This window comes from Oryctolagus cuniculus, chromosome 18, assembly GCF_964237555.1.
Source record: "Oryctolagus cuniculus chromosome 18, mOryCun1.1, whole genome shotgun sequence".
Taxonomy (NCBI): domain Eukaryota; kingdom Metazoa; phylum Chordata; class Mammalia; order Lagomorpha; family Leporidae; genus Oryctolagus; species Oryctolagus cuniculus.
The window spans coordinates 22,819,072-22,846,878 of record NC_091449.1 but is presented as its reverse complement, the minus strand read 5'-3'; the positions used below and the strand labels follow the sequence as shown (position 1 = coordinate 22,846,878).

At 57.9% G+C, this 27,807-nt stretch overlaps 1 protein-coding gene and 1 long non-coding RNA gene across 2 annotated transcripts in view; one reads left to right on the top strand and one right to left on the bottom strand.

The window, feature by feature from the left end:
• The window catches only part of LOC138846705 (TBC1 domain family member 3D-like), a 90,768-nt gene that overhangs the window by 27,641 nt on the left and 35,320 nt on the right, over positions 1–27,807 (bottom strand). The window lies entirely within an intron of this gene.
• On the top strand, positions 5,448–6,879 carry LOC138846692 (uncharacterized). Its single transcript, XR_011384224.1, has 3 exons — positions 5,448–5,510; positions 5,643–5,830; positions 6,741–6,879. It is a non-coding gene; the product is annotated as an uncharacterized lncRNA (long non-coding RNA).

Here is a 27,807-nt window from a genome sequence, read left to right as displayed (position 1 = left end):
CTGCCTTTCAAATAAATAAATAAATAAATAAATATTTTTAAAAAAGTGATGGAAAAGCTCTATCTCCCTGTCTTTGTAACCAATTTTTCAAATGAAATTGCAAGTAAGTGAAATGTTTAAAAATAATAACAAAATATGGCACAATTACTGTGGCACACAGGTTAAGCATCGAGGAGCGAGCTGCAGGGGACATTTGACGCTGTTGGCTCTAGGGGAGAAGTGACCTTTCTGAGTGGCTCCATCCTGAGCCAAGTGCTCTGTTGTCCCAGCCCCAGGGTCACCTCGGCTTTCCAGCCACATCCTCCTCCCGCCTCTCCTGCCTCCCAATGCACTAATCCCCCTAAATGCAGAGAGAAAAATCACAAGAGGCCTCAAGGTCATGTCTACACTGCCAAAGGGAGCCAACATGCTGTCCAGAACACTGACGCGTGCCTGTGTTTCAGCCCGGGGCTGAGGGTGGGAGCATTGTAGCTGCAGAGAACCTGGGTCAGGCTCTCACTAGCTGGATCCTTCCTCCAGCCTCCTTCTCACCCTATGGAAGCTCATGACGTCCTGGGCCTTTCTTGCTTCCCATTACTCCAGCCTGGCCCCTTCTCCTGGCTCCCTCTTCTTCCTCAGTGAACAGGGCCCCCTGGGCGGTTTGAAGTGCCCCGTGCCTCCATCAGCACCCACAGGCGGTGGTGGGAGAGAGGCATCTCCCCAGACTGAGTTGTCCCGAGCCCTTCCGGCCCCCGAGGCTGCAGCCCTACAGGCCCGCGCACTGGGTCAGCCAGGGGCGGTGCTGCTCTGCCTAGACCCTCCAGAGAGCTCCCCCAGCCTCCGATGCAGGAGCACAGTGTGTTGGCTCCAACAAGATGAGGGTGTCCATGGAAACGCTAGCAGAAGCGAGCCCGAGACAGCTGCCTGTGCTCTTATCTGGAACCCGGTGAGCAGCAAGACGAGTAACTTAATATCGGGTTATAACCATGAATAAAACCCCACATGTGAGTGCATCCTGATACAGTTGACTGCATAAGCAGACGGATGGAGAAGACAAATACTCCTGAGACCCCAAGTAGTCAATGGCTGACTCCCCTCCAGCAGGGGGAGCTACTGCCCCTCCCTGGCAGACGTGAACAGTGCTCTGGTGATAACCCGTGGTCAGCCACAGCTGTCATGCACACCTGGATGCCAGGTGACAAGAAGGGACCTGATTTCTTTGGTTTTCTTTCCAAACTCCCCAACCCCAGTCCAAGCTACAAGAAGTCCCCTGACAAGCTCTGTGTAGGGGACATTGGGTCATCCCTGGCCAGGCCTCCCCTAGAGTGGCAAGGTCAGAAAACTCAGGACAGGCTGAGAAAGCTCCTAGCCCCGAGGACAGGTGGACAAAGGGCAGCTGGTGCTCAGCTCTGGGTGCTTCTTTGCCTAAAGCAGTTGCCGGATGTGAATCCTGTTTGGCACAGGGTTCTCCCTGGGCTCGAAATAATTGTGTGTCTTTTCTGCTCTGATGCTCAGCAAACCGTATTCTGTCATTGTTGGTGATAGAGTGCCTCCAGCCAAAACAAAACAAAAGTGCTTAAGCTTGAATTCATTTGGAAGGCAGAGTCACAGAGAGGCAGAGAGAGAGAGAGAGAGAGAGAGAGAGAGAGAGAGAGAGAGAGAGAAATTTCAGTCCGTTGGTTCACTCCCCAAATGGCTGCAATGGCAGCTGGGCCTCCTCTGGGTCTCCCATTTGGGTGCAGGGGCCCAAGCACTTGGGTCATCTTCCACTGCTTTCCCAGGCCATTAGCAGAGAGCTGGATGGAAAGTGGAGCAGCCGGGACTGGTACTGGCGCCCACATGGGATACCGGCACAGCAGGCAGCAGCTTTACCGGTTAAGCCACAACACGGACCCTGATTTTGACATATTGTGACATCTAAAACCTGCACTTTTAAAAATTAATGTGAGTGGCTGGCTTGTGGCTCAGTGGCTGTAAAGCCCTGGCCTGCAGTGCTGGCATCCCATATAATTGCTGGCCAAGTCTGGCTCTTCCACTTCCAATCCAGCTCCCTGCTATGGCCTGGGAAATCAGTAGAAGATGGCCCAAGTCCTTGGGCCCCTGCACCTGCGTGGGAGACCCAGAAGAAGCTCTTGGTTTCTGGCTTCTAATCTGCACAGCTCCGGCCATTTTGGTCATTTGGGGAGTGAATCAGCAGATAGAAGACCTATCTCTCTCTCTTTTTTTCTCTCTCCCTAACTCTGTCTTTCAAATAAATAAAACAAGTCTTTTTTTTTTAATTAATGTGAGGCAATATCTACACATTCACAAAAGACCTTCAAAAACGTAATGGAAGATTCATTTTATGGAAAAGTCATATGTGACTTTTGAAATTTTTGAAGTGAAATAAGCTTACTGTGTTTTTTTTTAAGATTTATTTATTTATTTAAAAGTCAGAATTACAGAGAGGAGAGGCAGAGGGAGAGAGAGAGAGAGGTCTTCGATCTGCTGGTTCACTCCTCAACTGGCCCCAATAGCCAGAGCTGTGCCGGTCCAAAGGCAGGAGCCAGGAGCTTCTTCCTGGTCTCCGACGTGGGTGCAAGGGCCCAAGGACTTGGGCCATCTTCTACTGCCTTCCCAGGCCATAGCAGAGAGCTGGATTGGAAGTGGAGCAGCCAGGTCTCAAGCTGGCTGCACCGGCCCCAGCTTACTATTTTTAAAAAGGAATTATTGGGGCTGGCACAGTGGCCCAGTGGGTTAATGCCCTTCCCTGAGGCACCAGCATCTCATATGGGCACCGGTTCTAGTCCCACCTGCTCCTCTTTTTTTTTTTTTTTTTTTTTTTTTTTGACAGGCAGAGTGGATAGTGAGAGAGAGAGAGAGACAGAGGGAAAGGTCTTCCTCTTGCCATTGGTTCACCCTCCAATGGCCAGCACGGCTGGCGTGCTGTGGCCGGAGCACCGCGCTGATCCGAAGGCAGGAGCCAGGTGCTTCTGGTCTCCCATGGGGTGCAGGGCCCAAGCACTTGGGCCATTCTCCACTGCCTTCCCGGGCCACAGCACAGAGCTGGCCTGGAAGAGGGGCAACCGGAAAAGAATCTGGCGCCCCGACCGGGACTAGAACCCAGTGTGCCGGCGCCGCTAGGTGGAGGATTAGCCTATTGAGCCGCTGCACTGGCCAGCTGCTCCTCTTTTGATCCAGCTCTCTGCTATGGCCTGGGAAAGCAGTAGAAGATATCCCATGTCCTTGGTCCCCTGCACCCATGTGCAAGGCACAGAAGAAGCTCCTGGCTCCTGTCTTTGGATCGGCACAGCTCCAGCCGTTGTGGCCATCTGGGGAGTGAACCAGCGGATGGAAGACCTCTCTCTGTCTCTGCCTCTCCTCTCTCTGTGTAACTCTGACTTTCAAATAAATAAATAAATCTTTAAAAAAAGGGAATTATTTATTTATTCAAAAGGTAGAGTGACAGTGAAAGAGAGAGACAAATCCTTCAATTACTGGTTGATTCCCCAAAACTGCTTGAGGTCCAGTTCTATGCCAAGCCAAGGTCAGGAACCAGAATTCCAACTGGGGCTCCGATGCGGGAGCAGTGGCCCACATATTGGGGCCGTCTTCCACTGCTTTCCCAGGCCTGTTAGCAGAGAGCTGGATCTGAAGCTGAGCAGCCAGGACTCAAACCGGCTCTCCACTATGGGATGCCATCATTGCAAGTGGCTGCTTACCCTGCTGTAGCACCACCGTGGCCCCTACACTTTAAATGCTAATTTCCATAAACTTATTGAAGTCCTCTCCTACTGATGTGAACGTGTCCTTGTTTAGAGACTTCAGAGAAGCAGGCCACGCCCTCAGCTCCTCTGACAGCCCTCATGTTCCTGGAACTCCCATCCCTCCACAAGGGAGGGAAACCACGGAGAACTGAAGACAGGGGAGGGCGAGCCCGAGCGTGCAGGGGCGAGTGTGCGCTGGGCTGAGCCTTGCTGTCGCTCCTACAGAATGTCTGCGACCAGGGAATTCACAGGGGGAAGAGTCTGACTTGGGCTCCTGGGCTGCACCCTGGGGAGCCCCAAGCACATCAGCGCTCCCCACCAGGCCCTCTTGCTGCTCCTGGCCACAGTGGACAGCAGAAGGCAAGCGTGTGCAGGTGGACGAGAGCAGAGCAAGCCAAGGAAGTGGAACTCGCCTTAGCACAAGCTTCCCTCTACCAGCCCAGTCCTGCCACAGCAAGAACTCATGTGTGGGGCAGGTGCTGGGGCACAGCGGGTTCCACTGCTGCTTAGGATGTGGGCATCCCAGATCAGAACGCCTAGAGTCCTGTCCCACTGCTGCTTCCTGGCCAGCTTCCGGCCAGCCCCTGTGTGGGGGAGGTGAACTTGCAGCTGCCAAGACTTCCCTCACCATATGGGTGCCGGTTCTAGACCCAGCCATTCCTCTTCCGATCTAGCTCTCTGCTATGGCCTGGGAGAGCAGTAGAAGATGGCCCAGGTCCTTGGGCCCCTGCACCCACATGGGAGACCCTGAAGAAGCTCCTGGCTTCGGATGGACGCAGCTCCGGCTGTTGTGGCCATCTGGGGAGTGAACCAGCGGGTGGAAGACCTCTTGCTCTCTCTCTGACTCTGTCAATGCTTCTCTGTAACTGTGGCTTTCAAATAAATTAAAAAAAAAAACAAAATGGAAGGAGGCCATGGAGGGAGGGAGACTGGGGCAGGAGCTGGCAGCGGCAGCAGGGTGGGAGAGGGTGTGTGCGGGGAAGCCAGGGACAGAAGGGAGCTGGGCTCCCCTGGGGCATCTGGCGGGGAGCACAGGCGCTGGAAGAGATGGAGAAGCCGGGCACCACCCCTGCCTTTCGACAAGGCTGTACTTCTCTCTGTGTCCCAGTTTGTTCTCCCCACGGGAAGACAAGGACCTGGGCATCTGTCCCAGTCCAGCCAGGGCCCTCTAGCCCCAAAGAACAAAATGCGGTCAAATGCCAAGTAGGTCTTTAGAGACAACTGGTCTACCCCGTGCTCCCTGGACTTCAGGGCCGTGAGTGCAGGAGAGAAGGAGAGGACCTGCGCTCCAGCCTGCCCGCCACACTGGCACTGGGTCTCCTGCAGTTCCCATAGTCACAGCAGCTGGTCGTCAGGGTCCCAGCCAAGGTGCGAGAGGCTGAGCTGGCCCAGGGCTCCAGAGGCCCTGTGTGGTGCTTTCTCCCCTTGCCCAGGCAGGGTTTCCACTGGTTCTGCGCCTTCCCTGCACCCTGGCATGGGTGCGTGTCAGGTCCCCGGAAAGAGAGGGAGAAGGAGTCAACCCCTGTGTTAACCCAGGGCTGGACTCGGCCAACATCAACACACACCCACGTGCACCCTCTGCAACTGCAGGTCATGCAAGCTGTGGCCTGGGAGGGGCGGGGAGGGAACACACCCACCCTGGGGGAGGACAGGCCCCTCCTGCCCTACTGGCGGCCCGGAGCAGGTATAAAGGGCCCCGCGGTGGGAGCGGCTGTCCCTGCACCATGAAGCCTGCTGCTTGCCTGGCACTGCTCGGCTCTGCCTGGCTCCTGATCTCTCTTGCCAGTGGGTGCCAGCCACGGGCGCCTGGGCTGGGGGTGCTCTGGGGGCAGGGGCCAGCTTTCCAGGGCAGTGCTGGCTCCCAGGGCGGATGAAGGGGCGCACCTGCTGTGACCCATGCCTTCTGTTTCTCTTCAGGTTGTGACATCTGCCCAGCTGTGCAGACAGCTGTTTATGAATTTCTGTCAGGACCCTCCGATGAATATATTTCCTATGTGCAAAATTACCAAAGTGACCCACTAGTGCTGCAAAACGCCCTGGCGCTGAAGCAGTGCGTTGATGGGAAACTGACAGAGGAGGATAAGGGGCATGCGATCAGTGCCGTGGTGAGTCCAGCCGTCGTGGCCCGACACCGGCTCCTTCCGGGGCCCTGGGGAGGGGCACTGTTTGTGCCCACCACAGCCCAGCCTGGGACTCTGTGGGAAAAACCTCCGGATGAGGACGCAGAGTTGTGGGCCGCCCCCCGTGGTGCGAGAAAGGACAGGGAGGGCGACTGCTTGGACCCGGAGCCCTGGGCTCCATGGCTGTTCAGCTCCCCCATGCAGGCCCGAGACCCTCCAGGGCCGCTGTCCCCACGGCAGCCCCGCTTGTGTCAGACCTCAGCTCTGGCCTCCCTGACCACAACCTGTCCAGCGCCCGAGCCCGAATCTTCTTCAAGATGTTGCCTTGGGTGCTGCCTCCCTTCGAATCTCACTTCCTCACCCTGACCCCTCGGGTGCCCTCCTCCACCCCCAGACCTCATGTTTCCTTCTCCCTGGACCCCTAAGGGCCATCTGGGGCTCCCGAGCCTGGAACCAGGCCTCCAACAGCCCTTCCTGTCCTCCCGGGCCTGGCGACACCTGGGGAAGAGCAGAGGGAACCCTGACTACAGGTGCAGCGTGGGCGGGGATGGGCACTAGGTTGAAAGCTTGCGAGAGATAGACAGGGCCAGGGGACTGGGGTCAGTGCATTCCTGAAGGCCCCTAGTGCCCCTGCCGCCTTGCCAGGCCTTCTGTGTAGCCCCTGCCTGTCCCAGCCTCACCTGCACCCCCCCACAGAGAACCTCCCCCTCATTCCTCATCAAGGGAGGGATTTTTACGAGAGATTCCCAGGCACCCGGGTGCAGGAGAGCATCTGCCTTTAGCTGCCCAGATCCAGTGCCAGGCTACAGCTCCTCCCCAGGAAGTGCCCTGTGCCTGCGCCCTGCAGGTTTCTCTAGGCCCCGGCCTCACCAGGTGTCCCGACTTCTCTTTGCAGAGTAAAATCTTCTCAGATCCTCTTTGTTAAGGGAGCCCTCCCGGCCAGAAGACCCAGGGCCACCCCGCGCCTACGTGGTCAGCAGGTGCAGCCCAGGCGCTGCCGGCCTCTCATTGAAGGAGGCAACAATAAAAGCTCACATTGCACAGAGTCTGCTCAGTGCTGGACCGGACACCGGGCGTGGGTGTGGGAGGCGGGCGGTGCAGCGGGGCCGGCTGCCGTGACTGCCAGTGGTGGCTGGATCCAGGGCTGTCCGTGTTGTTCCTGCAGGGGTGCAGTGTGGGGCGGGGCAGGTGGGGGTGCGATCTCTGTCACCGTGGCCACGATCCGCAGGACACACGCATCACAACCAGGCGTAGCCGGCCAGCCACCTTCAGAGCAGCAGTGAGTCCCAGCGTCACCGTGAGCACACTGCGGCTCAGAGCCGGGGCACGTGCCCAACACTGCACAGCAGCTGCCACTCTGCTGCCCTGCCCTCTGCAGGGAGACCAGCTTGGATGCTCAGTGTGAGGCCGTGCACGGTGGCAGTGGTGCCCACCTGTAGATGCATATGAGACCTCCCACCTCCAGGCCCAAGGGACATAAGGGGTGGGAAGGGTCCCTGACTGGACAAAAAGACCTAAAGCCCAGAGGGCATGAACGCCCCTGGCCATGATCCAGAAATCCTCTCTCGTGCCTCAGCTGGTCCCAGTGCCAACCCCCAACTGTGGACGCAGCTGTGACCCCGCAAACACACCCCGCGTGGGGCCCAGGGTCTGGGTGTCTGTGGTGGCTCAGCCCTGTGGTCATGATGCTGCCGCCTGACTCAGGCCCCCCGCACGCCTGTCTGTGCCCTCTGGGCCTGGATCTGCCACCTGCCCCCTGCTCTGTCACAACTCACTGAGGGCACTCGGAACAGGGCTGTCTCGGGAGGAGCATCTGTGACATCCTGGTGACCAAGGAGCTGCTGGGAGGCCCAGACAGGGTGGAGTGGCTGCTCCTGTCCCTGGGGGCTTGCTGGGGGGTGGGGCAGGGTGGGCTGATCCTTTTCCTGTTTCTCCCACACTTGTACCTGGGCTGGCTTCACAGAGAGAAGAGGTCGGGGTGGGCGCTCCAGGCAGCGGTGAAGTCCCGGATTGGGGTGCCCACATCCCCAGTCAGAGGGCCTGGTTCTACTCCCAGCTCCTTGGCTGCCATTCCAGCTCCCCGCTAATGCACACTCGGGGGTTCAGGTGGCACCTGCAGGTGGTGGTCCAAGCACTGGGGTTCCATCACCCACAAGGGAGGGAGACCCAGATGTATTTCCTGCCTTTGGCCTGGCCCAGCCCTGATTCTGGGAGCCCAGCACTCACCCCTTCCCAGGGCACCACCCCATCTCACCTAGCAACCTCCTACTCTGCCCGCCTCTTAAAGGTCCCACACCCCTCTTGGTGCCACAAACTCTGTCTAAAGCACTTACCCCAGAGGAGACCTGCTCTTTGTGCTCACTGAGCTCCCTCCACAGAAGAGCAATGGGGGACCCCTGCCTCTGCAGGAGTGAAAGGGAGCCCAGGGGACAGGAGGGCTTGGGGAGCAGAGACGCCCTCGTTACCCCACCTGTGGGACCCTGGGGCTGTGTCCCACTACACCCCATCCAACAGATGCAAATCTATGCACAGTGAGGACACAGGCGACACCAGGTGTCTCCGTCCGCTCTCTGCTGCAGTGACAGAATCCCACAGACTGGGGCGATGTCCAAGCCACACGAGCTGATTGGCTCATGGCTCTGGAGGGCATCCGTGCTGTCTGGTGAGGGCCTTCGTGCTGCATGCAACATGGTGGCCAACATCCCATGGGGGTGCAGGGAGAGGCAGGTAGAGTCAAAGATGTAGGAGAAAGAGGAAGAGAAGTAGAGGAACTTGCTTTTATTTTGAACTTTAATTTTTATTGTTTAAAAATTTATTTATATTATATTAAGGCCTTAGCCACTGGCCACTGCAGGCCTCTGGTGAGGGGAACAGTGGATGGAAGCAACCACACCCCAAGATCCATGAATTAAACATTTGTAGCAACACCTTGATAGGAAACATTTGTAGCAACAACAATGGGAACTCACCCCTGTGCACCCAAAGCCACCCCAGGAGGCCAGCGTCAGTCCATGCAAGAGCTGGGTTGGGGCCCATGCACCCATGCTCCTTGGACTCGGACTCTGGGGAACAAACCTCCCCCCCAGTGAAGGAAAATGCAATGTGGAGAACACTAAGCCTAGGCATCTGGAGTTTGAACTCAGGCAGAGAAAGGAAAATGCATGGGTGTCTTCCACCCAATTAGGAACATTTGACTGCTGAAGCTGAGTGGTCCCCATTCAGCACTGGCTGTGTTATTTTACAGCACTTTGTGAATCTCCAAAAGAGTTTACAATGCAATTTAAAAGCGGAGACGCTGAGTGGGGAGGGGAATAAAAGAATCAGTTAAAACCCAAGTGTTGCTGGACAGCATCTCTGGACATGACACAGCGGTGCACTCATTCATACTCCGCAGAGGAGGCCAGCAGGTGTGTGGGTGACCAGGGCCCTGCACCCTGTGGTCTCCATGCCAGGGCAGGGGAAGTGGGCAGAGAGGCAGAGCAGTGGGCCCTTGAAGGGAAAAGAACCGACTGTGGCCCCAAGGTGGCAGCATAGGGGCAGTGTGGGGCCCAGGACCAAGGAGGTGCTGGGGGAGGGCTGAGCCACTTTCCCAGGGGGAGCAACCTTGCGATCAGCACCCCGGGGAGCCACGGGCCTGTGGCTACTCCTGCCTGCAGCCTGACGCGTGCTGTCCCTGTCCTGATGGTCAGCAGCAGCCCGGTGTTACCAGCATGCGGCTCAGGTGCTGGTGCCCAGGAGTTCTCAGTGCTCTGTGCCTGAAGCCCTGGCCCGTGTCCAGGACAGGGCCCTGGTTCCCGCTCTGGACAGGCTGGGCCACGCTGGCTTGAGGTGCTCAGCGGGAGGCTCCCCTGCCTCCATCCCAGAGGACCCCTGTGTCCACCTCCTACAACTCCAGGGAAGAAGGGCTGGAACAGAGCAGGAGGGGCAGCAGAGGGTGGCAGTGCTGGGGTGGGGCCTGTGGTAGGACAGGAGGCTGCACCCCCGGGAGTCTCAGTTCAGGTCATGGCAGGGGCAGCCCCGGAGTGTGGGGACAGGTCTATGTGGGGCTCCCTATGCGACCTTGTGTTCTAAGAAAGAGGCCTTCACAGTTGGGCTGTAATACAATTGCAGAGGCAGAAAGGAGGGGCAGGAGGTGCTGGTTGCCTGGGACTTGGGACCGTTACGGCAGGTGGCAGAGGGCCCTGGCACCCCTGGTTCCGGGGCAGTTCTGCCAGAGCCCTGCCCTCTTCACCTGGGCCCTGGGGAGAACACAGGCCCCACTTCTGGTGACCTTTAATGAAGCCAGGCCTGAGGACCCTGAGCCCTGCCACAGCAGAGCCACTTGGGGTTGGCTGGCAGGCTTCTGTGATGTCACAGTCACTGAGATGCGCACTCTGGGCTGGGAGGCGACCAGAGGCCAGTAGTGCGTCTACTGCCCAACTGACCAGTTGGTAGTGTAGGCAGCAGGCGCATTTCAGAGAATCACATGGATTCGCGATGGAGGTGAGTGGCACTTGCTCTAACGAGCTGTGGCGTGGGGAAGGTCCCACCATGGGGGCGGCCCTGGTCTCCCACACCGGATTCCATGGGCTATGTGGTGGAGCTCTGAGTGCTGCCCCTGTGTGCAGAGCATGTACACAGTCGTCTCATTCCTCCCGCTCTGCTGGTCACCAGTGTTGAATGGGCCTTGGTGTGAGTCTGAGTCTGGACACGGGTTCAAGACTAGGTGTCAGGTCAGCTGGTATCAGGTGGGCAGGGAGGCCGGCTCTGAAAGCCCCAGAGATGCGGGAGCTGGGAGCAGGCCAGGGAGCCCTGTAGACTTGGGCCCCCTGGAGGACACGTGGCTGCCAGCCTGGGGGAGGAGCATCCTTTCCGAGGGCAGGGGAGGCAAGGTGGGGGCTGTCCTTCCCCAACCATCTGTAGTCAATGAGCTCTGCACAAGTCATAATCCAAGGACCCGGCCACCAGGTGCCCGCCTGCCTGGCTGTGTGGCTGCCCCACCTCTGACCAGGGGGACAGCCCTCAAAGCAGCATTCCTGTGGGCTCCCCAGTGCTGGCTCCCATGTGCGTGTGTGTCTTACAGATTGGATATGAACGCCCTGAGGTCCCGGAGGGCCCAGGAGCGAGCAGAGCTCATCAATAAATATGAGCAGGTACTGGCCAGGGTGCTGGGGGAGGAGGTGGGGCCCTGCCTCAAGGACTGTGCCTGTGAGAGCCAGACCCCGCCTCCCTGGGGACACGGGGGAGGGGGCAGGTGGACAGCTCCCCCAGTGACTTCTCATCTGGGTCCCCTCTCGGCTGCAGGGACGCCGAGGAGCGGCACTGTTGGTGCCCGAAGAAGAGGACGATGAGGGCGGCTGCCTCGTCCCAGACAGGCTTGGGTTCCTGCAGTGAGTCCTCCACACCCCAGCTCACCCCAGGGCGGGACTGGGGTCAGAAACCCCAACATGAGGCGGCACACCTGTCCCCGGCCCCGACCTTGAGCCCAGCTGTGGTCACAGGCAGTCACTGGTCAGCATTTGGGGGCAGGAGTCGGACGTGGAGGCTGTTCCCACAGATGTCGGGGAGAGAGGCCCCGTTGCTGGAGGGTGGGCTCCGGTGACCTGGAGGGATGGAGCCATCTCGGGCCATCTCTGGCATGACTCAGCAGCCCACCTTAGCACGGGGATAAGTGCTTCTGCCTCCATGTTGTGCCAGAACCTGGAGAATAAGCAGGAGCAGAGTGGTGGAGAGATGGCCAGGGTCCGGGCTGACAGAAGAGGGGTGAGGTGGGGCACATGACCTCAGGAGGCCACGACACAGTGGGGAGGGTGGGCAGTGGGGGACCCTGAGGGGTGTAGGGGTCCCAGGTGCCTCGAGCCCCAGGTGCACACTCACAGCACTGAGCATCTCTCAGGCAGGTCACTCGGACTCGGTCAGTTCCAGGGTGATGTCCTGGGCAGAGCTGATGTGGGGATATAGCTGCCTCAGCCCTGGGCAGTCTGGCCCTGCTCAGGACAGCCAGCCCCCAACCGCTGTGGGGGGCTGCCACACACCCACGAAGGTGGACCTCTGACAGGCCTGGAGCCCCCCACTGGCAGCAAGGGCCCCTGCCTGGCCGTAGGCTCCCTGTGCTCATGGTCACCAGCCCCTCCCTCCCCATCTCAGTCCCCTGGGCTGAGAGGATGAAGCTGGTCCTTCCCTGGCCCACTAGGGAGGTCGCGGTGCCTGTTGTGGTCCTGTCCTCACCTCTCCGCCTCCCTTGCTTTCCAGTGAGCAGAAGCTGCCCCAAGACAGCACCCCGGGGGCAAAGGTAAGGACAAGTCCTTGGCCATGGGCCAGTCATCTGGAAGCAGAGCTGGGCAGAGGGGGCACGTGGGGCTCGGCAGTGGTGAGTGGGAGCGCCATAAGGTCCCGCGATGCGGTACTTATACGGCACCTGCTGACATCTTACCACACTCACCTGTCCCAGAAGTGAGCCGCAGCTCAGGGGTGTCTGCTGTCGGCCGCCCTGACTCATTGGCATGGTTGGGAGTGACCTGGCTGGAGCTCAGGGGCTCTCCTTGACGAAGGGGCAGCTCGGGTCAGAGGCCAGGCCACCGATGCTCCCCCAGACAGAAGATCTGGGGCTCACGGTCTGTGCCTTTTCTGGCTCCTTCCATTTGAGCGCCCACAGAGCTCCTGAGCTGCATCCGAGGGCCCCTCTCAGAGCCCCAAGCTGGGCTCACGCCATCCTGTCTCGTTTTCCAGCGTAAACAGGAGGTAAGAAGGATCCAGAAGTGGATAAAGATGATCAAGAACCATAGTAAATACCGCGGCAGCGACAAGGTACCGTGGCGATGAGGGCCCCTCGGGAACACTGAGAACTGAATTGGGGTTTGAGCAGTGCCCATTCCTGTGCCAGGCACCGCCTGCCTCTCAGATGCCCAGGGGCAACTGTCCAGTCCCTAGAGACACAGGTCATGGGCACACCTCCCCATACACACAGGACACTGTCCTGGTAGAAAATCTGAAGTCACTGCTGAAGACAATCCTGGATGCAGGGCAGGCGTGGTTCCAGGAGCCCTGTAGCGGCCACTCCGTACACGGCAGAGCCGGTGCCCCTGAGCCCTTGGCCCTCCAGTCACTGTGGGTCATAAGGCCACCCTCTGGGCAGATCCTCCCTCTGCCAATACACAGGGAGCCCCTGGCTTCTCCCTCTGCTGTCTCACCCTGCGCTGCCTCCACGAGTGGCCACGTTCAGCACTCACCAGAGCCTCCTCTTTCCTGTAGTTTCAGCGCAGAATCTACAAAGGCATCCCTGCCCAGGTGCGCGGGAAGGTGTGGGCCGTGATGCTGGAGGTGGACAAGAGGAAGGCCCAGAACCCGGGCAAATACGCGGTACGGCTCTGCACTCAGCCCAAGGGGGCCCGGCCTGCTCGGGCCTGCTCAGGAGCCTGAGTCTCCGTGGAGGACCGTCCCTCACTGAGCCCTCAGGAGCCTCCTCCCCATCCTGCCTTCCTCTCCCTAGATCCTAGTCAGTGCCTCCTCCACGTCTCCTCAGACCCAGCTGGGACTGGACAGGTGTGTTTTGTGCCAGAGGCTTTAACCTGCTCTCTGCTGAGCTCACCTGGGCAGCTTGGCATACGGCCAGAAGAGAGGACTTGCTGGTCCCTGATGGGCGGGAGTCTCCCAGGATGAGATCACAATGGTGTGAGGTAGGGAGCCCCACAGGCTCTGTGCTAACATGGGCTGCCCGCAGCTGGCCGGCCCTCACCTAGGCCTGCCCACAGCTGGCCCTGCCTTCACATGGACTTGCAGCCCCTGGCATTGCCCTTGCCTGGAGAGGCCGCTCCAATGGTCACACAGCTCTCAATGCTTCTGGGAAAGGAGGGAGTGAGGACTGGTGTGGGCATAGGGCTTTCAGCTGCGGCTGGCTCTCATGGCCCCTGGCTGCCATCAGGGAGCAGGGCCCAGCTGTGTGGCCCACCCTGCCTCCCCCAAGTCTGCAGTCTGGGGCTGGCCCTGGGAGCTGGGCCTGGAGACAGTCATTGCCCAGGCTCAGCTCCAAGCCAAGGGCGGCTTGCAATGTCGAGATGGAGATGGGCCCCTCCAGCAGGGGGCAGCATGGAGCAGTGGTCAGGCTGTGGCTGACTCCTGGAGGGCAGGGCCTGAGATGTCAGTGAGAAGGCTCAGAAGCCTGGCTGGGGGCAGACCACGTCGTGCTGAGAGCTGAGGCAGGCAGGGGGAGTGCACAGGGACCTTTCAGAGCCCCTGTCTGCTGCTGACCATCAGGGTTACGTGGGCACTGAGGCAAGTTAGGGAGCCCATGACCCTCCCTCAAGGCGGGACCCAGAAAGGAATGAGCGCTTGCAGGGAACTCCCTGTCAGCCAGAAGAGCTGACGTGGACTTGAGGTCCTTGTGTGGCAATGGGGCTTGGGCAGTTCTTGAGGCTGCCCCCCCCTTGTCCCTGCCCTGCAGGAGATGAAAGAGCTGGCCAGGCTGGGCGCCACTCACTTCCATCACATCGACTCCGCCATCGCATGGACTTTCAGAAACCACCTCATGTTCCAGGAACGTTACGGAATGAAGTGAGGCCTCTGTGCTGGGGAGGACCCGCGGGTGGGAGGAGCAAGGGTCCTGGGGCACATGGGGTCCCTAGGGAAGATTGGGTGCAAGCCTAAAACAGTTCATTGAGCACAGAAAACAAACTTGCCTTTTCTATAGTACACAAACTTTCCCAAAGACACTGTGGAGAGAATGAAATGAAAAGAAACACCAGGGGAGACAATAGTAGCAATCTAACTAATAAAGGTGTTGTTTCCAGAATATTCAAGGAGCCCTTCAACTCAGTCACAAGGAAGCAGTGGGCAGCCCCCCAGTACCCCGGGAACACAGGCTCGGGGGGGACCCTTCATGAACACACACACAATTCACCTCCTCAGCGCATGAACACACGCTTATTCCCTACACCACAAAGGGGCACCAGCGCACAGCTGTGGGAGGGGGGAACTAAAACCACTGAGGACGCCGGGTGCTGCTCCCTACAAGGCTGAACGTGCATGGGAGGCTGACTCTCCACAGCTTGGACACACGGGACTGCACTCCCACAGTGGGACGCTCACCTGTGCCCTGAACACCCACCTGGGAAATGAAAGTGCACGTGACTGCGCCCTGGGAGGTGTGCGTGTCCCTGCAGGCGGCGCTCACCCACATGGTGGACAACACGCAGGTGCCCTGACGACGTCACTGCACATGAGCAGAGTGTCACGGGCCCTGCGTGTGGCTGTCAGGCTCTGTTAGGCAGAGCTGCACTGAGAGCCTCGGCAGCACAAGATACACGGCCTCTGTCCTCTCTCTTCCAGCCAACAGGCCTTATTCCACATACTGATGGCCTATTCCGTCTACAATCCCGTGAGTATTCTGGGATCATAGTGCAGGTGCTATCCCGGCAGTCCCTGCAGGGCACCCCTGGTCACAGAGATCCCAGCCTGGGTTGAGGGGGCCTCACTCATCCACAGCTCTGAGGAAGAGCGGTAGAGGCCAGGCTCTGAGCCTCTTGGACCCAACCTCAAGTTCTGGGAGGAGAAAGGCAGCCTTCTCCTGGGCTGGGCTCCAGACCCCAGGAGCTTGGCCGTGTTGGGATGCCCCTCCCAGGACTAGCATTCCACGCAGTGGGGCGGGGGGCGAAGGCAGGGCAGATCAGGTGTACGACTTTGCTCTGGGTCCCACTGATGCCATTACACCCACCAGCCCTGTGGTTGGACCCATGGGCCTGAATCCCACTCTGTACAGCGCCACTGCCACAACCACCCACTCAGACTTTCCCATGAGTGGAGCAGGCGCAGGGCTCCATGGGTGACCCAGCAAGGCCTGGACATCCCCACCCCCCTGACCTGCCACTGGCCAACCCTGCCTGGTGCCCTGGTTCCCAGGGGGGCCTGGCATTCAGGAAGCCCAGGCCTGCACCCATGCCAGAGGCACACCACCTGTTCCGGTCCTGGTAGCACTTCCTGGCTTACTTCTTCCTCATGTGAGAAAGGGCCACCGGCTCACCTGCAGAGCTCAGGGGTCCAGAAGCTTCCATGGGCATGGATCTGGATTCCCACAGCAACCTGGCCCATGCTGACATCTTGGGGGTAACAGGTGTCCATACTTGAGCTCTCCCCCTGTGCTGCCTAAGCTCAGGCCCTGCAGGATTCCCTCCAGGAACTTGGAGAACTTCTCTGGGCTCCAATTCTTGGGCAGCTGACACCAAGTGGCAGGATTCAGGCACAGGGGCTCCCTGTGCCTAAATCTTCCTGGACCCTTCAGTGGGTGACCCTGATCTGCCTGAGAGGTGGGCCATCCTAGGATATCATTCTTGCCAGGGGAGGTCTCCTAAAGGTATTCTGGGATCTTGCAGGAGGTGGGCTACAGCCAGGGTCTGAGCCATGTGGTGGCACTGTTGCTCATGTATATGCCCGAGGAGGACGCTTTCTGGGCCCTGGTGCAGCTCATGGAAAGCAGGAAGCACGTGATGCACGGTAGGTGGATGGCGTGTGGGGCCCAGTGCATGCAAGTCCGTGCACGGCCCTCACTGGCTCCTGAATGTGCAGGACAGTGTCACAGTGTGGAGGGGGGGGCTCCCAGGAAGCCAGGGCTGGCAGAGGCCTCCCAGACTGAGCCAGCCCCCTTCTTTTACCACCACCCAAAGGCCCTGCAGCTTGGCCATGGCCATCCAGGGTGTGAGAACCTTCAGAACAAGGGGTCCTGTCCTTGTCCAGTGACTCAGGTCGATTCTGGCTCTTCTGCCTCACACGTCTGTACACAACTCTCAAGCACAGAGCCACACCCAGGGAACTTGTGGAAGGCAGCATCCCCTGTAGGGTCACCCCTCCTCGCTCCTGAGTCTTGGAATGGTCAGGAGGCACCCAGTCTGACTTGCACCCACCCCAGCGGGCTCCAGGGGGCAGCCAGGCCTGGGCTGCACACAGTCACCCACCTGCACCCACCTCCCAAGCAGATCCTCTGCCCTGGCCACGTTCATCCCCACCTGCCCCTGGTCCAGCCTCCCCTGACCCTCAGTGCTCAGAAGCACCCCACCCAGGCCTGGGGCTCTCCAGCCTTCCTAGGAGGAGGCTCTCACGTGGGGGTGTGGCTGATTCTACTCAGGTTTCTACAAACCAAACACCCCCAAACTGGAGCGATTCCAGCAACACCTGGGGCTCATTGTGCATCGCGTGCTCCCCTCCCTGGAGAAACACCTGGTAAGTTAAGCATCTCCTTTCTCCTCTTGGGGGCTCTGGGCTCATGGGACTGCTTCCTGAGCCAGGGGAGGCCACATCCTCACCAAAACTTTCCTTGGTTACGGGGGTCCACGGCAGCTTGGGTGTTGGTTTGTTGTCCAGCACTTGGTCCCCCAGAGTTGGCGTAGATTGAAGGGAGATGCTGTCCCCAGAGCAGAGTGGAAGGAGGGACCTGTGTCCCTTCAGGAACCTGCATGGCTGGGAGGGGGGATGCCCCTGCTGCTGGGCTTCCTGCACCCAGGGGCTCTGCCCCAGGGCTCAGATTAGAGGGAGTCAGGCCTGGGCCCTGGGCCCTGGGCCCTGAGCCCCCTCTGCCTCTGCCTCTTCTTAGGAGAAGGAGGGTGTGTGCCTGGAGGATTCCACCACCCACTGGTACATCCAGTGCTTCCTGGATGGGGTAAGTGCCCCGGGGACCCCTTGCCCAGGGAAGCTCCTGCCCCAGTGCCTGGTTCTCTGGTGCTGGTGGCCTGTGACTCTGAGCTCCCCCAGCCCCAGCAGACACAGGAGGGAGCCTGCTGTGCAGACCAGGCAGGCCCTGTCCAGCCCTGCTAAGGGTGGTCCAAGCTGAGGCTGAGCCTCAGAGCCAGCAAGGAGGGGACAGGTCCCACCAGGACCCATCCTGAGAGCCTGGCAAAGGCCAGAGCCCTACAGTGAGAGGCAGGAGATCCATAGACCCCCCGAGGCAGAGGCTGGTGGCAGCACAGCCCAAGGGCTGACCCCTCCCCAGGTCCCTGGGGTGTCTGGCATCTCCAGTGTGGCTTCCAAAGTGTGCAGACCCCCAGGGTCCAGGACAGGACATGGTCATCCTCTCTGGGTCTGGTTCGCTGAGTGGGCAGGGATGTGGCCATGAGGCATGGCCTCCCCTCCCCTCCCAGGAGGAGCTCTGGCCTTCTTGTGTGATCAGCCTCCTGGAGTCTCCCTCTGTCCTAGGGGAGTGACACTGCACACCCACCCCTGTGGGCCCTGCTGAGGCCCTGATGGGCGGGTCCTCCAATGCCTCTGTCCCCAGGTGCCGTTCCCCCTGGCTCTGAGAATATGGGATATATACATCCTGGAGGGCGAGCACGTGCTCCCGGCCATGGCATACACGGCCCTCAAGATCCATAACAGTGAGTCCTCAGGGCCCACAGAGGCCCGGGTGCTGGGGACGGAGGAGCTGGGGGTCCCCTGCCTGTCCCTCGTGAGCAGGGCTTGAGGGAGGGATGAGGGGGTTGGGGAGGCCTGGGTTCCCTTCAGGAGGGCACTGAGAATCCCCCTGTTGCATCCCCAATCCCAGGCCCCCACAGACCACAAGGAGAAGTGGCCAGGGTCATCGCACTGGAAATTGGCCCCTGAGCAGTCCCTCTAGTGCTTGGCGTGACACCCAAGGGTGTCCAAGGGTGTCTGCAGCCCATGTCTGGTGCTGGGACAGGGCTTGGAGCAGCCATGGTGGCTGCGCCATCCCTAGGGCCCCTCCCAGCCTGACACCCACCCCCATGTCTAGAGCGCCTGCTGAAGATGCCCCGGGACCACCTCCGGGAGTTCCTGCAGGTGACCCTGAAGCAGGCCTGGTCTCTGAGCGAGAATGCGGTCATCAGGCAGCTGCGGGCCTCCATGCGTGAGCTGGGGAAGCTCCAGTGCCTCCTGCCTCCCGAAGGTGAGTCCAGCACACGGCCCCGTCCCATGCTCCCTTGGGGGAGTCAGTAGTGGGAGTGCCAGGCCCTGACATCCCTGCCCAGGGCCTCCCCTCTTCCTGGTCCTCCTTGTCCTCCCTGGGCTCAGCAGTTCTGCTTTCTGAAGCTCTGTCAGCATGGCCTGGCGGGGCCTCGGGCAGCTTCCCAGAATCCTCCTGTGGGTGCCAGCTCTCCCCCCACCACTCTGGGGCCGGGCCGTGGAGCTGTCCTCAGGACATTTGTGGCTCTGGCTCCTTGGCTGACCCCCACTCTGGAGTGGATTGGAGGCCCCGCCTTGAGCTACCCTGCCCAGGTCTGGAGCAGGTGCCCTGGCTCAGTGCCCCCAGGAGCCTGGAGCACAGCTGGACCCCCACTCCAGCAAGATGAGAAGTGGCCCTGCCTGCCCAGGGGGCCCCTCCCCAACTGACCCCACACAGGCTCCTGGCCCGATGACCACAGCTGTCTGCACACAGGACCCTCCTAGGACAGGGGTGGGCGGGGCTCCCACCTGCATGTGGGCAGGGCTAGAGGGAGGTGGGGCTGTGGGAGACCCTGTGCAGTGATGTAAAGGCTACCGGCACTGGATCCCCTTCAGCCATCTGAGAACCCCTGGAAGGCCCAGGTGCCCTGAGCCCAGTTGTGGGGGCCGAGTGCACTCCTGCGAGCAGGGCTGGGCACAGAGGCAGGGCTGGGGGCCCCACGGCAGAACACAAGAGTGTGGGCTCTGCAGCCCTAGCCTCGGGCCAACAGAAGGCAGCGGGACCCGGAGCATCGCTGGCTTCTGGGCTCTAGTGGGGAGGGGTCCCCGTGCTCATCCCCTGCTGCTGCTGCCATCATGGACCTGAGCGCCTGGGTCCCCATGCAGAGCAGAGATGGGCTTGTCCCAGCTCTAGAGGCTCTAAGTGGGGGCCCAGGTGCAGGCTGTCCAGGCACTGGGGAGGCCCCACTGTGCCTCCAGGTGCTGCCTCCTTGGGTGCTCCTGGGACAGTAGTGGTGACAGCCCAGTCTCACCAGGAAAGAGACAGTGGCCCAGGGGCAGAGGACACAGGTCACCCCTGCCACCTCTTTAGAAACTGCATTCCCTGTCCCCAAGTCCTGAACCAGACTCCATGTCTGCCCCACAGCCCCAGCTCTCACCCCCATCATCTTAGGCTCAGTTCCTTTCCAGCCATGTAGGAGGGACTCAGATGCGGGAAATCAGCCAATGCACTGTTAGGGCGCAGCAGGTCAGGTGGGGTAGGTGATGGGGTCCTGAGTTGGTGCCTGGGTCCCCAGAGATGAGAGTGAGGCAAGGAGTTCAGGGCCATCCACCCTGTGGGGCTGTGCAGGAGGAGCCGGTGGTGTCCCAGGGCTCCCCTTGCCCGGGCTGCACACACCCTCCCGTCTGGGGCCAGCAGCCTGGAAGAGTCCTCAGCGTCACACGTGGTGATGGGGACCCCAGGATGAGGTCGGGGCAGGCACCCTGCAGGCCAGACGGGGGCTGTGGAGAAGCAAACCACGTCTCTTCTTCTTCCAGCCAAGGCCATCGAACAGTGCAGCAGGCCCCTGGGGCAGGCACGCGTCCCCCAGATGCACGTTCCTGCCCCCACTGCTCCGAAGGCCAAAATCACCATTCAGGACACAGTGGCAGTGTGGGAGCAGACCAGGGGTCCCGCTACCCGTGCAGTGATGATCTGTCCTCCAGGAAGCTTTGGCCTCCGCATCACCAAGAGGGAAGGCATGGAGGAGGAGGAGAGCTGGGAAGGCAGCCCAGAGCCCCTCGGCCTGGGCTCCCCTGTGGGGACCGCAGAGTCTCCAGGTTCTGCCAGCCCCACGGAGTCTCCAAAGTGCTCGAGGTGGGGAGGCCTGTGCCAGTGCGCCAGTCTCCCTAACCTGAGCGGGCCAGAGCACAGGGAGGACGACTCCTCCGACGCTGGCAGCCGGGAGGGCCTGTGGATGTGGGCTCCTCCACGGGCCTCGGAGCCCCCAGAACCAGGGCCCATGCAGGCTGTCCCCGCCTGGGGGCCACAGCTGAAGACTCCCCCCTACTGGCATGGCAGCCCCATGCACTCTGGGGACAGTCACGGGCTGGAGCCGGCCAGAGCCAGCCCTGGGATGGGAGACCAGGCCCGCGTGCCCTCCCTGGCCAGAGGCCTCCTTACCTCTTATTCTGTGGGGCACCTGGATGATGGGTGCCTCCTAGAAGAGAGGCCGAGTCCAGCATCTGTCCTGCCCAGGCTGGGCAGCAGCCTTCCGTGTGTCTTCACGGCATCCTATGCACTCGGTTGAGCCCCCACCGCCCAGGCTCTTCCTGGGGCCAGGACACCCTGACACTGGAAGACAACAGCCATGCCAGGAGCCACTGTACTCTCCTCCCTGCCCCCTCCCCCACCGCCACCCTCAGGTGGTGCTGAGTCTGTATTAAATTGTTCCATGGAAAGGAGTTTGCTCCAGTTTGTGACCCCGGTGCCCAGCGGCAGCAAGCTTCCCCGTGTTCCTGGAGAGCGTAGGCAGCTCCACAGCTCCCAGCCCCAGGCAGAGACCCACTCAGGACCCTGCAGGCAATGCCTGAGATTCAGCTGTGCCCTGTGGGAACTGGGTCAGGGTGGGAGAGCAGCAGCTGTGAGTACCCGTGACCTCTGGGACAGATCAGCACAATAGGAACAGCCGTGGTTGGAGGGCCTGTGTCACCTCTGTGCTCTCCCCTAGACCTGGGCGGCCGTGGCTGCAGCATCCCTGGCTTGACCCCACATGTCTCTCACAGGTATGGGATACCTGTGTCACACTGTATGTTCCAGGACCTCAGGAAGGAATTAAATTCCTGTGGTGTATACGCTGGCCCGTTATCAGTCTTTATTTTCCAGGGGACACCGAGGACCAGCAGGGCTGACTTAACCACCTTTATCACATTTCTAGCCTTTTCTCCGGATTGGGCTGCTGCAAATACAGCCTTTGAATAAGTATCTCCCACCACTTGGACAAACTTAAGTTGACCCAAGGAGTTAATGTGGGTGAAGTCCACTTGCCAGAGCTTCTTAGGAGCAAGTCCTCGCGGGTTCACTCCTGCTTGTAGCAGTGGGCCTGACAGGGCGAGGGGGCACAATTCTTGCAAGAGTGCACTAGGTGTTTGCATTGGCTCATTGTTAGCTCCGGGAAAAGTGATTTTCTGTTGCTTTCTGCCATATGAAGTTTTTGGTGTAGAATAGGGGCTTGTTCTAGGTGTCTGATGGCAGCCAAGTTGCAGGAGATAAGATGATCGACCTTTTCATTGCCTTGGGAAACTCACATAACAAGCAGCAAGTATGACCTGCAAACCAGCGTAAGCACAGCAATGGAGTTTTTTTTCTGAACTTGAGCCTTGAACCCCCTGGGCGGTTTAAAGGGCCCTGTGCCTCCATCAGCACCAGCAGGTGGTATCGGGAGAGAGGCATCTCCCCAGACTGAGTTGTCCCGAGCCCTTCCAGCCCCTGAGGCTGCAGCCCTACAGGCCCACACGCCAGGTCACCAAGGGGCGGTGCTGCTCTGCCTAGACCCTCCAGAGAGCTCCCCCAGCCTCCGATGCAGGAGCACAGTGTGTTGGCTCCAACAAGACGAGGGTGTCCATGGAAACACTAGCAGAAGCGAGCCCGAGACAGCTGCTTGTGCACTTATCTGGAACCCGGTGAGCAGCAAGACGAGTAACTTCATATCGGGTTATAACCATGAATAAAACCCCACATGTGAGTGCATCCTGATACAAACAGATAACTGCATAAGCAGACGGATGGAGAAGAGACAAATACTCCTGAGAGAGACCCTAAGTAGTCAATGGCTGACTCCGCTCCAGCAGGGGGAGCTACTGCCCCTCCCTGACAGATGTGGACAGTCCTCTGGTGATAACCCGTGGTCAGCCACAGCTGTCATGCACCTGGATGCCAGGTGACAAGAAGGGACCTGATTTCTTTGGTTTTCTTTCCAAACTCCCCAACCCTAGTCCAAACTCCAAAGAGAGCACAGTGTAGGGGACATTGGGTCATCCCTGGCCAGGCCTCCCCTAGAGTGGCAAGGTCAGAAAACCCAGGACAGGCTGAGAAAGCTCCCAGCCCCGAGGACAGGTGGACAACGGGCAGCTGGCACTCAGCTCTGGGTGCTTCTTTGCCTAAAGCAGTTGCCGGATGTGAATCCTGTTTGGCACAGGGTTCTCCCTGGGCTCGAAATAATTGTGTGTCTTTTCTGCTCTGATGCCCAGCAAACCGTATTCTGTCATTGTTGGTGATAGAGTGCCTCCAGCCAAAACAAAACAAAAGTGCTTAATCTTGAATTCACTTGGAAGGCAGAGTCACAGAGAGGCAGAGAGAGAGAGAGCGAGCGAGAGAGAGAGAGAGCAAGAATTTCAGTCCGTTGGTTCACTCCCCAAATGGCTGCAATGGCAGCTGGGCCTCCTCTGGGTCTCCCATTTGGGTGCAGGGGCCCAAGCACTTGGGTCATCTTCCACTGCTTTCCCAGGCCATTAGCAGAGAGCTGGATGGGAAGTGGAGCAGCCGGGACTGGAACTGGAGCCCACATGGGATACCGGCACAGCAGGCAGCAGCTTTACCCATTAAGCCACAACATGGACCCTAATTTTGACATATTGTGACATGTAAAACCTGCACTTTTAAAAATGTGAGGGGCTGGCTTGTGGCTCAGTGGGTTTAAAGCCCAGGCCTGTGGTGTTGGCATCCCATATGGATGCTGGCCAAGTCTGGCTGTTCTGCTTCCAATCCAGCTCCCTGCCATGGCCTGGGAAAGCAGTAGAAGATGGCCCAAGTCCTTGGGCCTCTGCACCTGCGTGGGGGACCCAGAAGAAGCTCTTGGCTTCTGGCTTCTAATCAGCACAGCTCCGGCCATTTTGGTCATTTGGGGAGTGAATCAGCAGATGGAAGACATTTCTCTCTCTCTCTTTCTCTATCTCTCTAACTCTGTCTTTCAAATAAATAAAATAAGTCTTTTTTTTAAAAAAATTAATGTGAGGCAATATCTACACATTCACAAAAGACCTTCAAAAACGTAGTGGAAGCTGCATTTTATGAAAAAGTCATGTGACTTTCGAAATTTTTGCACTGAAATAAGCTTACTGTTTTTTTTTTTTTAAGATTCGTTTATTTATTTGAAAGTCAGAATTACACACAGAGAGGAGAGGCAGAGAGAGAAAGAGAGACAGAGGTCTTCGATCTGCTGGTTCACTCCTCAACTGGCCCCCATAGCCACAGGTGTGCCGATCCGAAGCCAGGAGCCAGAGCTTCTTCCTGGTCTCCCACGCAGGTGCAGGGGCCCAAGGACTTGGGCTATCTTCTACTGCCTTCCCAGGCCATAGCAGAGAGCTGGATGGGAAGTGGAGCAGCTGGAACTCAAGCTGGCTCCCATATGGGATGCCAGCACTGCAGGAGGAGGCTTTAACTCACTACGCCAGAGCCACAGCACCAGCCCCAGCTTACTGTGTTTAAAAAGGAATTATTGGGGCCAGCGCAGTGGCCCAGTGGGTTAACGCCCTGGCCTTAGGGACCGGTGTCCCATATGGGCACCGGTTCTAGTCCCAGCTGCTCCTCTTATGATCTAGCTCTCTGCTATGGCCTGGGAAAGCAGTAGAAGATGGCCCAAGGACATCCGTGTGGATGGCACAGAAGAAGCTCCTGGTTCCTTGCTTCAGATCGGCTCAGCTCTGCCTGTTGCGGCCATCTGGGGAGTGAATCAGTGGATGGAAGACCTCTCTCTCTCTCTCTCTCACTGTCCACTCTGCCTGTCAAAGAAAAAAAAATAGAGTAATTATCCAGACTTACTTCCTATAATTAATTGACTTTGACACTTATTATCAGGACTTCTACCATGCACTGCTCATTCAAAATATTTGATTCTGATTAATTTTTAGAAGCCTATAGTATTTCTTTTTTGTTTGTTTTTTCATCTATAGTATTTTGAGCAGGAGAATCTTCAGAGCCCATGATCCAGAGAATTCTTTCTGTGACTATCACATATTGGTTTTTTTGTTTTCCTTTTTAAATATTTATTTATTTATTTATTTATTTGAAAGGCGTAGCTACAGAGAGGCAGAGATAGAAAGAGAGAGAGAGAGAGAGTCTGCAAAATTACTCTTTTTTTTTTTCTTTGACAGGCAGAGTGGACAGTGAGAGTGAGAGAGAAAGAGAGAGAGAGAGATAAAGGTCTTCCTTTGCCGTTGGTTCACTCTCCAATGGCCACTGCGGCTGGCACACCACGCTGATCCGATGGCAGGAGCCAGGTGCTTCTCCTGGTCTCCCGTGGGGTGCAGGGCCCAAGCACTTGGGCCATCCTCCACTGCACTCCCGGGCCACAGCAGAGAGCTGGCCTGGAAGAGGGGCAACTGGGACAGAATCCGGTGCCCCGACCGGGACTAGAACCCGGTGTGCCGGCACCGCTAGGTGGAGGATTAGCCTGGTGAGCCGCGGTGCCAGCCTGGATAATTGCTCTAGATAAAGACACTGTAGGGGCTGGCACTGTGGCGTATTGAGTAAACCCGCTGCCTGCAGTGCCGGCCTCCCATACGGGCACTGGTTCCAATCCAGCTCCTCTCTTTTTTTTTTTTTTAAAGATTTATTTATTTATTTGAAAGAGTTATATAGAAAGATAAGGAGAGAGAGAGAGAGAAAGAGAGAGGTCTTCCATCTGCTGGTTTACTCCCCAACTGGCCGCAACAGAGTGAGCTATTCCAATCCGAAGCTAGGAGATAGGAGCTTCCTCTGGGTTTCCCACATGGAAACATGCAGAGAGCTGGATTGGAAGTGGAGCAGCCGGGACTGGAACCAGCACCTCTGCTGTGGCCTGGGAAAGCAGAAGATGGCCCAAGCCCTTGAGAAACTGCACCGCATGGGAGACTGTGGGGAGCAACTCGGACTAGACTGTTACTGGAATTAAGACTTATTCTATGCATCTGCTCTCCCACAATATGGCGCTGAGAAGGGAGAAACAGCTTCTACGCAGCTGCCTCCAGTTCAACCAATAAACTGTAGGACCTGCTCCTGATTGGAGGAGAGCAGCGTACTCGGCGTGTGGGTAGCAGAGTTGGGATTGGCGGAAAAGGACTATGAAGGAGGAGAGAGACAACATGCACCAGGAACATCCATCTGAAGGAACACCTGTGCAGCCCCCGAGAGAGCCGGCCGGCGGTGTGCCGCTCCCCCACGGAAGTGGGGAAGGTGGCAGGGGGAACTGCCCTTCCACAGAGGTGGAAGGGATGGTAGCCAACCTGGGAAGAACCAGCAGCAAACCCGGGGAGGGCCGAGCAGACAAAAGAACAGCGCAGGGTCCTGTGTCGTTCCTCCACAAAGAGGGGCAGCGACAGGAGACTGGTAAGAAGCTCTTGGCTCCTGGCTTCAGATTGGCACAGCTCTGGCTGTTGCGGCCAACTGGGGAGCGAACCAGCAGATGGAAGACCTCTCTCTCCCTGCCTCTGCTTCTTCTCTGTGTAACTCCGACTCTCAAATTAATAAATAAATCTTTTTTAAACAAGACATTGCAAATGTTAAAAATTAAAATTTAACCTGTTTTGTTAAAAACAACCTTTTAAAGATAAAAATAACGTGGTTTTTGTTCAATTATTCCAGACTATATTCTCACATATAGGGGTAGTGCTAGAAAGAATAGGAAAAAACATGAGAGGACAGAGTAAATACCTGAGATAATAGAGAAATATCTGTTCAAGTGCTTTTCAGTGCAAGAGTAGCTGGTAGAATTAAAGACAGCGTGTGATGTTTCAAATCAGTCAGAAACAAGAGTGTAACTCCTCATGCAAAAGGGAGAGCACTGAAAGTAGCCATGAAACGTAAGCCAAAACCTTAGAAGAGAGTGACTGAAATTAGAACACACCAACCACAACCACAAAAAATGGGTTAAATTTATTATAAGAATCTCAGAGTAAAATTTTTTTTTTGACAGGCAGAGTGGAGAGAGAGAGAGAGAGAGAGAGAGAGAGAGATCTTCCTTTGCCGTTGGTTCACCCTCCAGTGACTGCTGCGGCTGGCGTACCACGCTGATCAGATGGCAGGAGCCAGGTAATTGTCCTGGTCTCCCATGGGGTGCAGGGCCCAAGCACCTGGGCCATCCTCCACTGCACTCCCTGGCCACAGCAGAGAGCTGGCCTGGCAGAGGGGCAACCGGGACAGAATCCGGTGCCCCGACAGGGACTAGAACCCAGTGTGCCGGCACCGCAAGGCGGAGGAATAGCCTAGTGAGCCAGGATGCCGGCCTGAACTCAGGTATTCTTATATAGGACCTGGCTGCAGCGGGTTTACCACTGCACCAAGGGCCTGCCCCCAATGTTTTTCTTAAGCTTTAGGTGTCTTCGCATCAGGAAAGGAGTGGCAAATCCAGACCCAAAATGCAAAGTCATCGTAATCAGTCATTGCTTTCTTTTTCCACTTAACGTGGCCAACTCTTCCCTGGGCTCTTCTGGGGGTTCCTACAGACCACAGAGCCTGAACCCCAGCTGCTCTGCTCCAAAGTGGCCCAGACACCCAATGGGGACGATATGGCAGCACCATACTACGTCTTCCTTTTTTCCACAACCTTGTTCTCTTTCTACCTGTTTATGTTGTAAAGTTTTAGAATTTTTATTTACATTTGTTTATTTGAAAGGCAGAGAGACAGAGATCTCCTGGCCACTGATCCATTCCCCAAATGGCTGCAACAGCCAGGGCTGGGCCAGGCTGAAGCCAGGAGCCCCAAACTCAATTTGGGTCTCCTGTGTGGGTGACAGGGATCCAAATATTTGGGCTGTCACTTACTCCCTCCCAGGGTCTAGGCGAGCAGGAAGCTGGAATTCAAAGTGGAGCCAGGCCTCAAATCCAGGCACTCTGATAGGGGCTACCAGCATACCAAGCTGTGTCTTAACTGCTGCACCAAATGTCCAAAACAATGGTGCAAGGTCTTTTAAAAAACAAACAAAAAATCTTCCCATTAGCATCAGAGTTGGGGGAGGGGGGAGCAGGTTACAGGTACAGATTCTGAAACTCTGCAGTCTTAAGAGACTGGGTGGCTGCAGCCTCATTTTGAGTATCCATCCCAGTGCAACAGGAGAGAAACAGGACTCATTTATAAAAATATCAAGCTCCT